The following is a 10543-nucleotide window of genomic DNA, read 5'->3' on the forward strand; positions in this document are numbered from 1 at the left end:
AATGCATCATAAATCTGCATTGTAGAGTTGCAAGGCACCCATGCTCACAGCTGGCACAGTTCAGGATGTTGAATCGCTCAGATTGGATACCCGTAAGGATAAGCAAATTGGTGATTACAGCACCTGATTTAGACTGTCACCATGCCACATGACCTAGAACATTTTAGTCACCTACTTTGCATTTGTACAGAGATGCACCAGTTTAGGAACAAACATTTAAGGTGGAGCTTTTTAAATTAATATTCTTAAATGTGGCACAGGACAGCAGACAGTATTTGTGTTTGGGGCTTTGACACAGCCTGTCAAAAGGAAAAGCTAACAAGGCTGGCTCCATCGTAGTGATAGCACAAAAGATATTTAAGATATGATACAGAATTTAATATCTTGGGGGGCTACTTTAAAAAGATGATCTAACAGCCAGCTAGTCTATTTTGCAGCTGGGATCACTTACACTCACTTGGCAACAGTGTTATGGCCATGCTGGCATCTCCTCAGTGTAGCAGCCTGCCTTCATTTCACTTTTTTTTCTGCAGCCTTTTGATGAGGAAACCAATTGCAATTTGGGTTGTGGATGCAGGTGCATCAAGGAGAAGGTCAGCCAAGAAGGGCTCATCCTGCTGTCTTCTGACAGTCACACACCATCGGGAGTAGGTCAGTATGCACTGCGTGCATGGTATCCCAATGCTGGGTGGAGCAGTCATGATCAGACTTGTGCTATGCAAGGGAGAAAACATATGGCATAGTCCTCTAGATTTCCTTGATGCAGAAAGTAACTGCTTTATTTATTCTTAGTTTGAGGGAAAATAAAAAAGCCTCACAGCTCTAAGAAGAGTTTCCCCATCTTTTATGATGTTGTTACATTAAGCTGTTCCAGTTATCCTCTCCTAAATTTGCAAGTAGCTGGAAGTCAGCGGCTTGGTTGACTACCTGTGTCTTTGTGTGTGGTTGAATTCAGCATGAGAGTAATCCACATCTATATTCACATGTCTGTGAGCTAAGCATGTAACCCACATGACAGCAGCAGAAGTCAATAATGTTGGTGAAGTGTAGCGTGTGAATGAGGCTGTCACAGATTTGGTTTCCTTGGCAGAGTGTGCTTCATCCCTCTCAGGCTCCAAGAGCCCGACTGCCCAGAGCCATGTTTGTTGGGAATCTGGCCATGGGACTGGGTCAGGCACCTCTGCTCTCCCTCATCCTGATGCAGCTGAAATTAGTGGAGTCCAGATCTCACTGGCTACATCTACATTTCAGTGTCTCAGACAAAAAGCAGACTCCCACTCTGGATGATGTTCCCCCTTCTCTGGAAATCTTGCAGGGCCTGGATTTTACAAACACTGTTCTGTTTTGCCTCCACCTGGGTCTGTAACTGACCAGCATCCCCCGAGGATCAAGACATTCCTGGGCATCCCTGCTGACTTCCCTGGCTCAGTGGGGCTTCTGGCATTGCACTGGCTAAAGGAAGGCTTTGTGCTTGCCTGAGGCTGCATCTGAGCCCCAAGTGCAGTTATCTTTAAACTGAGCATGTACATGATTAGCTGGGTAGCTTTAGCATTTAGCAAGCAAAATCTTATGCTGAAAATAACTCGTTAATAGAATGATTTAAACATTAAACATAAAAAATGCTGCTAAAGCAAAATGACATAATTTTCAGTCTTTTACTGAACTTTGCCATCTACTGCGGTGCTTTCACAGGGAGTCATCCCTCTGTCTCCTGGCTTTTGTAGAATACTATCTTTTTAAAGAAGCCTTCAAAAACTGTGTAATTAACACTGTTTTCTGTTTTCCTGACATTTATTTATCTCTTTTGTCAGTAACCAACTGGCAGTGAAGTGGCCTGGACTCAATTTCTAAGTATTCCAATGGAATTACTGAATTGATACCAGTTTAAGACTCCATCTGGTTGCCAGGGAAGCCTGCAGTGCAATGTCCACATATCACAGAAGAACAGTGGTGCTCACTCACCAGCAAAGGGCTCCCAGTGTGCACACAGCTGGACTGGGTGTGCATTTGCTGGACCCCCATTAGCCTGCTGCTGCTCACCCCAGGAGCACCAGCCATCCCCTCCCACCAGTGATCTGTGGTACTTGTGTGCTGTGGTGGCACAAATACCTGTCTGGCTCTGAGAAGTCATGTAAAGCAGGAATGTTTTGTCCAAACAGGCTCTGTGTATTGTACCTGATAGCAGGCAGCGTCCAATATGCATGACCTTATACCTGGGATGGAGTGTCAGCTTTCAGGGCAATTTATATTTACCACCAGTCTCGGCTAAATGCCTCCTAGCTAATTTAGTTTATTCTATCAGTAAATTTGCCTACCGAGGAAGTAATGCTGAGCTGGCCAGACTGGCTTTCTGCATGACAAATCTAGATCCACATACTACCTCTGAGTTTGTGACTGTTCAGAGCAGACAATGTAGGAAGAAGTGCTGTTGGTAGTTTCTCAGGGGCCATGCTAAGTTTTCAAAGGAAGCAAAATGTCTATATAATGTTGTCATTGACTGTTTGAGGGGGGGCTTATACTGTAACAATTCCAGTTTTGGATTAGGGGAGCAACCAATGGAGCAATTTCATTGCTTGTCTATTACAGAATGCCACAGGAGGGCAACCTGCAAATTGTAATTTGTGCTGAGTGATGGTAATAGAAGTGTGAATTATCATCCATAAATAGGGACTATAGGTATCACAAATGTCCTCTCTATGTGTACTGATTTTGTCTGGGATGGAGTTTATTTCCTGTGTGGCAGTCCAGATTTGTGGACTGTGCTTTGGATTTGTGACCAAAGCAGTGTTGACAATACACCAATGTTTTGGTTGTTTCTTAATAGTGCTTGCAAAAATGCATACTTTCTATACCTGTTGTTTTTGCCATGCTCCTCCCTCAGCAAATATGCTGGCAGTGGCCAAGACGCTGGGCAGGGACACAGCTGACCCCAACTGACCAGAGGGATACCTCATACTGAATTAAATAGCCCTCAGCAATAAAATGTGGAGGTAAAAAGGAAGAAAAGGGGGATATTTGGTGCTTGCCTTCCCAAATAACCATTATGTGTGATGGAGCCCTGCTTTCCTGGAAATGAGAAATTTTGACTCTGAGATCTAGGTATCAGGTGCAGGAATTGCTGGTCTGATAGAAAAAAGAGAAAGATGTGCTCTGTATCTCAGAATAATGCACTCACAAGGGTCTGTTTCTCAAATAAAGCAAAACTTCTCATCTCCATCCACATCTACACCTCAAAAAGATGAAGTCAGAAAATGCATAGAAGCTTGAGCTCTTTAACCCTGCTGACAACAGTGGGTGCTGGATGGATTTCTGTGCTGGGATATAAGTGAGCTCAAGCAGCAATGCCAAACAACGTTTGTACAGTGGCTTGTGGACATATTGTGATCTATTTGTTTCTGTGTCATTCAAAGTAATTTATTTGCAGTGTCAAAGATATTTCTTTACATTTCACCAATTTGTTAGCTCTTGTGAAAAAGCCAGGGAGTTGGATTAGATGGGGATTGCAGAAAACATAGAACTGGCTGTTTTCCTTCAGGAAAGTCCCTGGCAGGACTGACTCTGCGGATTTGCAAAGTGGGCAGCCGTAGCAGAAAGAATGGCCAGAGCCCTGTCCCCTTCCATGGCCACACAAGTTCCTCTTCCTTCCCTCCTCACTCTGCCCCTGCCTCTTGGACACAGGATTATTTGTGTTTTCTCAGACATTAGGCTGGATCTTTCTTTGAGTGGACCAAAATGTGAGCGATTGCATCTTTTTGAGAAAGTCTAGTTTCTGATATGGGCCGAGTGTTAATCTTTTCAGAAATTAAAAGGATAGAAATAAAATAGAGTCAGTGTCAGTAAAGAGTATGTCTGCACTGCTATTGTTACAGGAATACTGTAGCCTTTTTTAACTTATATAAGAGAAAGACAAGAAATATTATAGAGTCTTGAACTTTAAGCTGTTGTCTGCATCTGTCCAGTCATCCTTGGTATTTCTGCCGTGTCCATGTCTATTCCTGTGCTGTTCTCTGTCTGTTCCTCAGATTTCTCTTGTCTGATTTAGGAAAATTAAAATGTAAATATTTCAGCTGAAATAATTACCTCAGTGAAAAATCAGTGGCTTAAGACATCCCTTAAGAATTCACTCCCACCTAAGGCAGGCATTTGCAGAGCACAGGTAGCTAACCCCTCACCACAGAGGCTTCCTCTTTTGAGGTGCCACTCATTGTCCTGATGAGGTTTCCTCTCTCCTCCACAGCTTTCTCTGCTGACCCACTTTCACCCATGTTTTAGTTCCTTAAGAGTGGCTCTGCGGAGGACAGGAGGGAGGCAGGGTTGCCCAGTGCTGTCTCTTGGCTGCTGGCAGCCCCATGGCTGCAATGCCGCCTTGGGGTGCGAGCCCAGAGTCACAGCAAGTCTGGGCACCTGACGGACGCTCTGTCACTTACACTGTTTTGATCACAGCAGCAGGAGGAGAAAGTAACATTCCTGCAGGGAGGAAGAAGGTGGAAGATGTGCTACCAAAACACATTGCCATCCCCTTAGGAGAGTGATGTTCACCCGAGATGACAAGAATGAAGGAGGCAATTTCACATGTTATTATTACAAAACCATGTCAGATTTGGTCAGACTTTACCTTCTAAACTAGAATGTTGTGCTATTTGAATGCTGTTTTTCCCCCACTACTGAAATGGAAAGGAACAGAAGATGGCACATAACTGTGTCATGATTTTCCCCAGATCCAGAGTAGAGAAATTTCATATTTCAAATGTAAATTAAAGAGGCATCAGGGAGATGCTGCAGCTGCCAAAGCAGAGCCTGCCCTGGCATCCACATCCCTTCCCCTGGCAGATGCTCTGTGATGCTCTCCCATGTCAGAGCAGAGGGAAAGCCTGCACTGGGCACCCAGGTACCCAGCATGTGTGTTAGAGCACAACTTATTTTACTCACTTTTCTCCCCATGGACCAATGGAGACTGGTTTTAGGGAACACCTCACACTCTCCTGGGCAGTCACATACATCTGCAGTGCTTGCCCTGTCACGTAACTGCTTGTCTCTGCAGCTGTCATGTCGTGGAGGTTTAGTGGCCTTTTAAAATTGTTACATCCCAAGTATTCTTGTTTGGCATCCCAATTTATAAGGGTGAAATATGAAGTCAAGAAATTGGGGTTTGGACTAATCTCAGTCTGGCCTCTTATTGAGCTCTCAGCTGAATGTCTGTTAGTGAAAGCTTTCTTTCAACTCACTGAAAGATGCTGTGATCTGCCTTGGCAACATCTTATTAGAATGCCAAGAACAAGATCAACAGCTGTGCTGTGATTTCCATTCCTGTGCTGTAAGTGTCTGACATTTGCTCACTCCAGCCCTCCTGCCCCCACACATTGGACTTCTGAAGGTCCCTTCCAGCCTAAATGAGGCTCTGATTTTATGGCTGCTCAAGCACAGACTTCCATGCACAGCTCTGCACCTTGAACTGAATTACTCAAAATGAGGGCATTTGTTAAACATGTCCTTTTAGGGTATGTCAATGCTTTCTGGTTTTTTTCCATAGACCTTTCCTTGAATAAAATACCTGACAATCTTTATTCTAGTTACATAAAAGATTTATGCATCTCTTTTTCTGAGTAAATAGAGATATTCTTTATGAAAAAGGGGGAGTGACACTTAATATGTTTCCTGTTTTGTATATTGAAATTAAATCTAATAAGTATTTGTATTTCTTTTTAATCACTATATTGCCTTCTAAATTACATGTGCATGGAAAATTTAGAGAGCTTTGCCACTCAGTATCTCATTTCTTCCTTCCCAGAAACAAACATATTATTATTATTATTGATATTGATATTTCCATTGCTCTTTCCCCACCACAGAAAAATAACTAATACAATTTTAACCACATTTTGGTGCCTCTTTTTCATGATATGGTTTACAACAGCTCAAGGTCAGGGGGCAATTTTTCATAGGGAGGCACATTGACTGAAGGAGGAAGAATTGGTATGCTTAGAACAATTTACTTTGCAACAAACCAAATCTGGAGTATTACTATGAGACTGAAGAAAATTAATATTTCTCATAAATTTTCTGTGGAAACCCAACTTCAGAGATGACTGGATGAACTTGTCCTGAGCCAACTTCTCTTCCTCAAAGCATGACTGAAACGCACATTGTCTCATGCTCTTTTCAAAATATAAAAACTTGAAGCTCTAAGAAATACCATCTCCTCATCATCTGGAACCTCACTGAACTCTCCGGCTCCTTGTGCCTTCCTGCAAAGGTTGTGGGCTTCCCTGTCACCTTACATGCCATCCCCACTCAAAATGTTTTAGTTCCTCCTTGTGCACAGCTCAGCCAACAGCAGCCCTGCAGCTCTGCCAGGGCCCCTCTGCCACCCAAACCTGCCCATCTCCATTTCATATAGCCTCAAAAACATTCCCGTTTTGCTAATTTTATAGTAAGTGCATGTTTTGAAACTGAGGCAGAAAGAGGATGTAATATCTGTGAGAGAAACAGCTGCCACTATGAAAAACGGTGCCAAATCCACAGGTTGAATTTCAAACACGAAGAAAATATGTGTGACTCCAAGGGTTTTGGCCATGGGGAGGAGCAATGGCTGCTGCTCCACTCTCCTATGCTGTTGTTCCCACGTGGGCGATTTTTTTTTTTTTAAATACTTCGTTTTAAGTTTTTTGTGTACAAATTTTGCAGAGTGACTCCCAGCTGTTGTAGGTGGAGCCCTGTTGAATAACTGCTCACCTTGTAAAAGCTGTCACTTATAAATTGTTCTAGCAATTCTTCCTTTGATCATAATGTTTTCAGTGATATTCTCTTCAAACAGCAGCTGCTACATACACTGATCATCTTAAAGTATACCTTTTTAGGCCTATTTTATGCTTTTATAGTGTGGGGAAAGAAGGTGGCTCCAAATATTACAGTATTTACACTGTGGCATTGGCACTGTCTCTTTTAGTTACTAGTCTCCCGCTGTTAATTCCTGAATATTTAATTTTCCTCTTTGGCTGCTATCAGGAAAAGGGCTGAAGTTTTCTAGGACTCTGAGAAGTTTTTCTCACTGATTCAGGGGGCATTTTCCATTTGCAGCTTGTATTTTGTCTCCTGCTCACTTGCCATTCCTGCAGCAAGGGTAAGGCATGGCCACCTGCACGACCTGAGAGGATTATGGGGGCCCCAGCAAGGCCTGGCACCTCAGTGCCATCAACATCCTGGCATCAAAACTTTGGCTATTTATTTAAAAATAAATCCCCCATTTTTCAATCCTAAATCTGTGCTAACTTGTAGGCTAAATGCCCGTTTGGAGTAAGAGGATGAGTACAGAAGTAATAAGGGACTGATGTGTCCCAGCTGTTACATCCCCGCTGTCTCTGCTCTACTTTTTGTTCCTTTACCCTGTGCATTTTGACAAAGACCAGCTTCTGCTTTTATGTTATGTGAGCCCCTAGAGCTGCACATAATGCTCAGGTAGATACTGTGCCTTTTCTCTCTGCATCCACTCTTGTTTGAGAAGATGATTTTATGGGGGTGGAAAGTGTGGTGCTTGTTAGCCCATACCTTAGACAGACTTGGTTAAATAGTCCCATCCTCACACTGCCTATAACCAATGTGACTTTATGTCTGTTTGCAGACACATTATCCTAAATATTAAACTTTTGCTGTCATTTCTTACTTACAGGATCTCAAAAGCACCAAACATGAGCTACAGCTGCTGTGGTTTTGTTTTGTATGATGAAGTCCCTTGAGCCTCACATGCCTTGCACCCAAGCAGAGACCAAGGAGTCCACAGAGTTGCTCACAGGAGAAAAAGAAGAGTATTTTAAGCCCCCACCTTCATTTTTTGCCCTGTTCTTTACCCTTTGTTGTCCAGTGCTTGCAAAGGCAGAAGTAGGCTGTGGTGACTTGTTCCCATCCCATGCCTGCTCAGAGGGAGCTGCCCCATGTTCTCTGCTCTCAGTGCCTGTGCCTGCCCTCTGCAGCCTGGGTACGGGCAGCCCTGGGGCAGGGTGCTCCACCTGCACTCTCATCGCCTAAAACCCAGGTGCAAAACACCTCTCCTGGAAGCACAGGCAGTTCCTTTTATTCTGATTACCAAAATGTCTCCTGGAAATAACTGGGCAATACAGTAAACAGGAGAGGCATAAATACTGTGTAGCATCCTTATATATTCACTTACTTACCTTGCCTCTCTCTTTTCTATTGTTTTGTAACCATCATATAAATAAAGAATTTTTTCCTTCTACTGCCATCTGTGTCTTTTATTTTATGTTGCAATAGACTTGGAAACCACTTGGGGGAACTTTTCCCATTGCAGTTAATTACAGGTAAAAGACTGTATTATCAAAAATACATACTGATCTGACTCAGCTGCTTTTATAATCACTGCATATCTCAGAAACCCAGCAGATTTCACTTAGAAATGTCAAATACTTAGGACATTAGCAGATAAACCATTCTTTAGATTTGTTACTCTGATCTCATAGTTTGGGAAAGTTTGATTTTGAGTGAGTGCCTAATTAAGCATTGAAATGGCACTGAAAGACCTCTTTCAAAGTCTTGAACTGTATCAGGACCTACACAAATGGGGAAATATTATTTAGTTGCAAAATAGGACTTGATGAACAGTTAGGGTAATGTCACGATACAAATTGTTCGGCACAAATCAGCGTAGATCTGGCATGGATTTTCCCGCTCACAACTCCTTTATTTAAACCAGCGTTCGGGCGCTCCCGGGCAGAAGGTGGGAGGGCGGGGGGGCGCGCAGGGAGCGCGCAGGGAGCGCGCAGGGAGCGCGGAGGGAGCGCGGAGCCACCGAGCCACCACCAGGGGGCGCGCTGCGCCGCGGCCAGCCTGGAAACAATCCCGAAAACCACGAAATTCCCGAAATTCCGCCTGCCGGGCGGGACCGCGCCGCCTGCGAGCTCCGGAGGCCTCCACGGAGGGCCTGCGAGCCCAGTGCTAAATGGCAGTGCCCGTGCCCGTCGCCGGCAGCCCTTCCCTGCCGGTCACTGCCGCTTCCCGCGCTCCCGTGTCCAGCCCGGCTGCGGGAACGCGGCGCTGCCCCCGTGTCTGTCACCCACAGTTCAGTTCTGCCCCTCGAGTGTTCCCGTCTCCTGCCCGCCCTGCTGCCGTGGGCAGCCCTGCCTGGCCAGACTGCCCGGAGTCGGGTATCACAGCATTTCTTGGGCACCAGGATCACAGCGTTTCTCATGCTGTGATTTTTTTCCCAGCACTCCAACGCAGTAATCCAATATGCTCCTAACAACGGCAGGAATCAAAAATTACTCAGTATGAGGCCCAGTCACATCCCTTTATGCCTCCTACTACGTCTAAATCCAGGAACAACCTTACTTAAAACAAATTATAAATTAAGGCCTTAATTTATGGATTTTTTACAAATATCTATATACTTTTACCTGTGGCAAATCATGGAAATATCTGAAACTAGTGGAGCTAGGTCCATGGCTGAGGTTAAGCATGCAGCTAGTTGCTATCCAGGACTGGGCCCCTGACCTCTTCCTCTTCCTCACCTCACGGGGCCGTGAGGGGAAATGCTCTGAGGAGAATTTTTCTTTGTGAGGATGTTGAATTCTGTGGCAGAGGCACCAATGTCAGCCCCTGGGCCAGTGCCCAGCGTGCAAGTGACTGGAAGAAACTGATGATCTGTGTGAGAAAGAATAAAAGAGAGAACATGCAAGGTGAGGAGTGGAGAAGGAAGGTAAAATACAAAAAGGAGGGGAGGAGAGGAGAGGTGGCTTTTCCTAGACCTGTGAATATCTTCCAAGAGCCTTATCAGAGGATACCAGAGCGATCACCAAAGTCTGTTTCTCCCTCCTGCACCCCCCAGGGAGAGAACAGACCTGCAAACAGGTGCAAGGAGTAATAGTCACAAAGGATTTTGTTATAAGTCTTTGCCATAGGGTAACTCTCCAGCATTGAAAACAGGAGACTAAATGCAACACATATATGCAAAGATAATTCCATCATTTAGTTTTCATTTCCCTTTTTAGGTAAAGGAAGTCTGATGTTCACTTGCACAAATCATTGCTCCCCTGGGAATTGGGTACCTGCAGTGTAGCTGAGACATTTCATGGTCTTGTGTTGTTGAACCTGAGGCACACTGTGGTGCCTAAGTGCTGTTGAATAATCTGGGGTGTTGTGTCAGCTTTTTAAGAGCAGAAGAGCATTTCTTTAGATTGTGATGAAAGGCTTTAAACCACAGCCACCAATGCAAAAGAGACTTACTAGACCTCACTGACAGCCACAAGTGGGGGAAAAGCTCCCCAGAGGGAGCAGGGAGGAGGCTGGGCATCAGCAAGCACACACATCCTTGTAGAGAAGGGAAGGTTGGAGAGCTGGGGGAGGAGTATCTGTCACTTTGCTGCTATTTTAGCACTCTGCATCCAGTAGCCAAGCTGATCAGAAGCAATCAGGACAGGAGTTTGATGGCCTAAACTGCTGCTTCTGTGGAAAGTGGATTTCATCTGGGTCTCCCAACTGCCCAGCTGTGGGAGATGCTCTGAGAGAGGGGCATGGACACAATCACCTTGGAATA

At 44.7% G+C, this 10543-nt stretch overlaps 1 long non-coding RNA gene across 1 annotated transcript; it reads left to right on the top strand.

Annotated features, from left to right (window-relative positions):
* Nucleotides 1-480: 480 nt before the first annotated feature.
* Nucleotides 481-8236, top strand: LOC121364862. Its single transcript, XR_005956926.1, has 2 exons — nt 481-651; nt 7667-8236. It is a non-coding gene; the product is annotated as an uncharacterized LOC121364862 (long non-coding RNA).
* Nucleotides 8237-10543: the final 2307 nt, after the last annotated feature.

This window comes from Pyrgilauda ruficollis, unplaced genomic scaffold (assembly GCF_017590135.1).
Source record: "Pyrgilauda ruficollis isolate IOZ18807 unplaced genomic scaffold, ASM1759013v1 scaffold12, whole genome shotgun sequence".
NCBI lineage: Eukaryota > Metazoa > Chordata > Aves > Passeriformes > Passeridae > Pyrgilauda > Pyrgilauda ruficollis.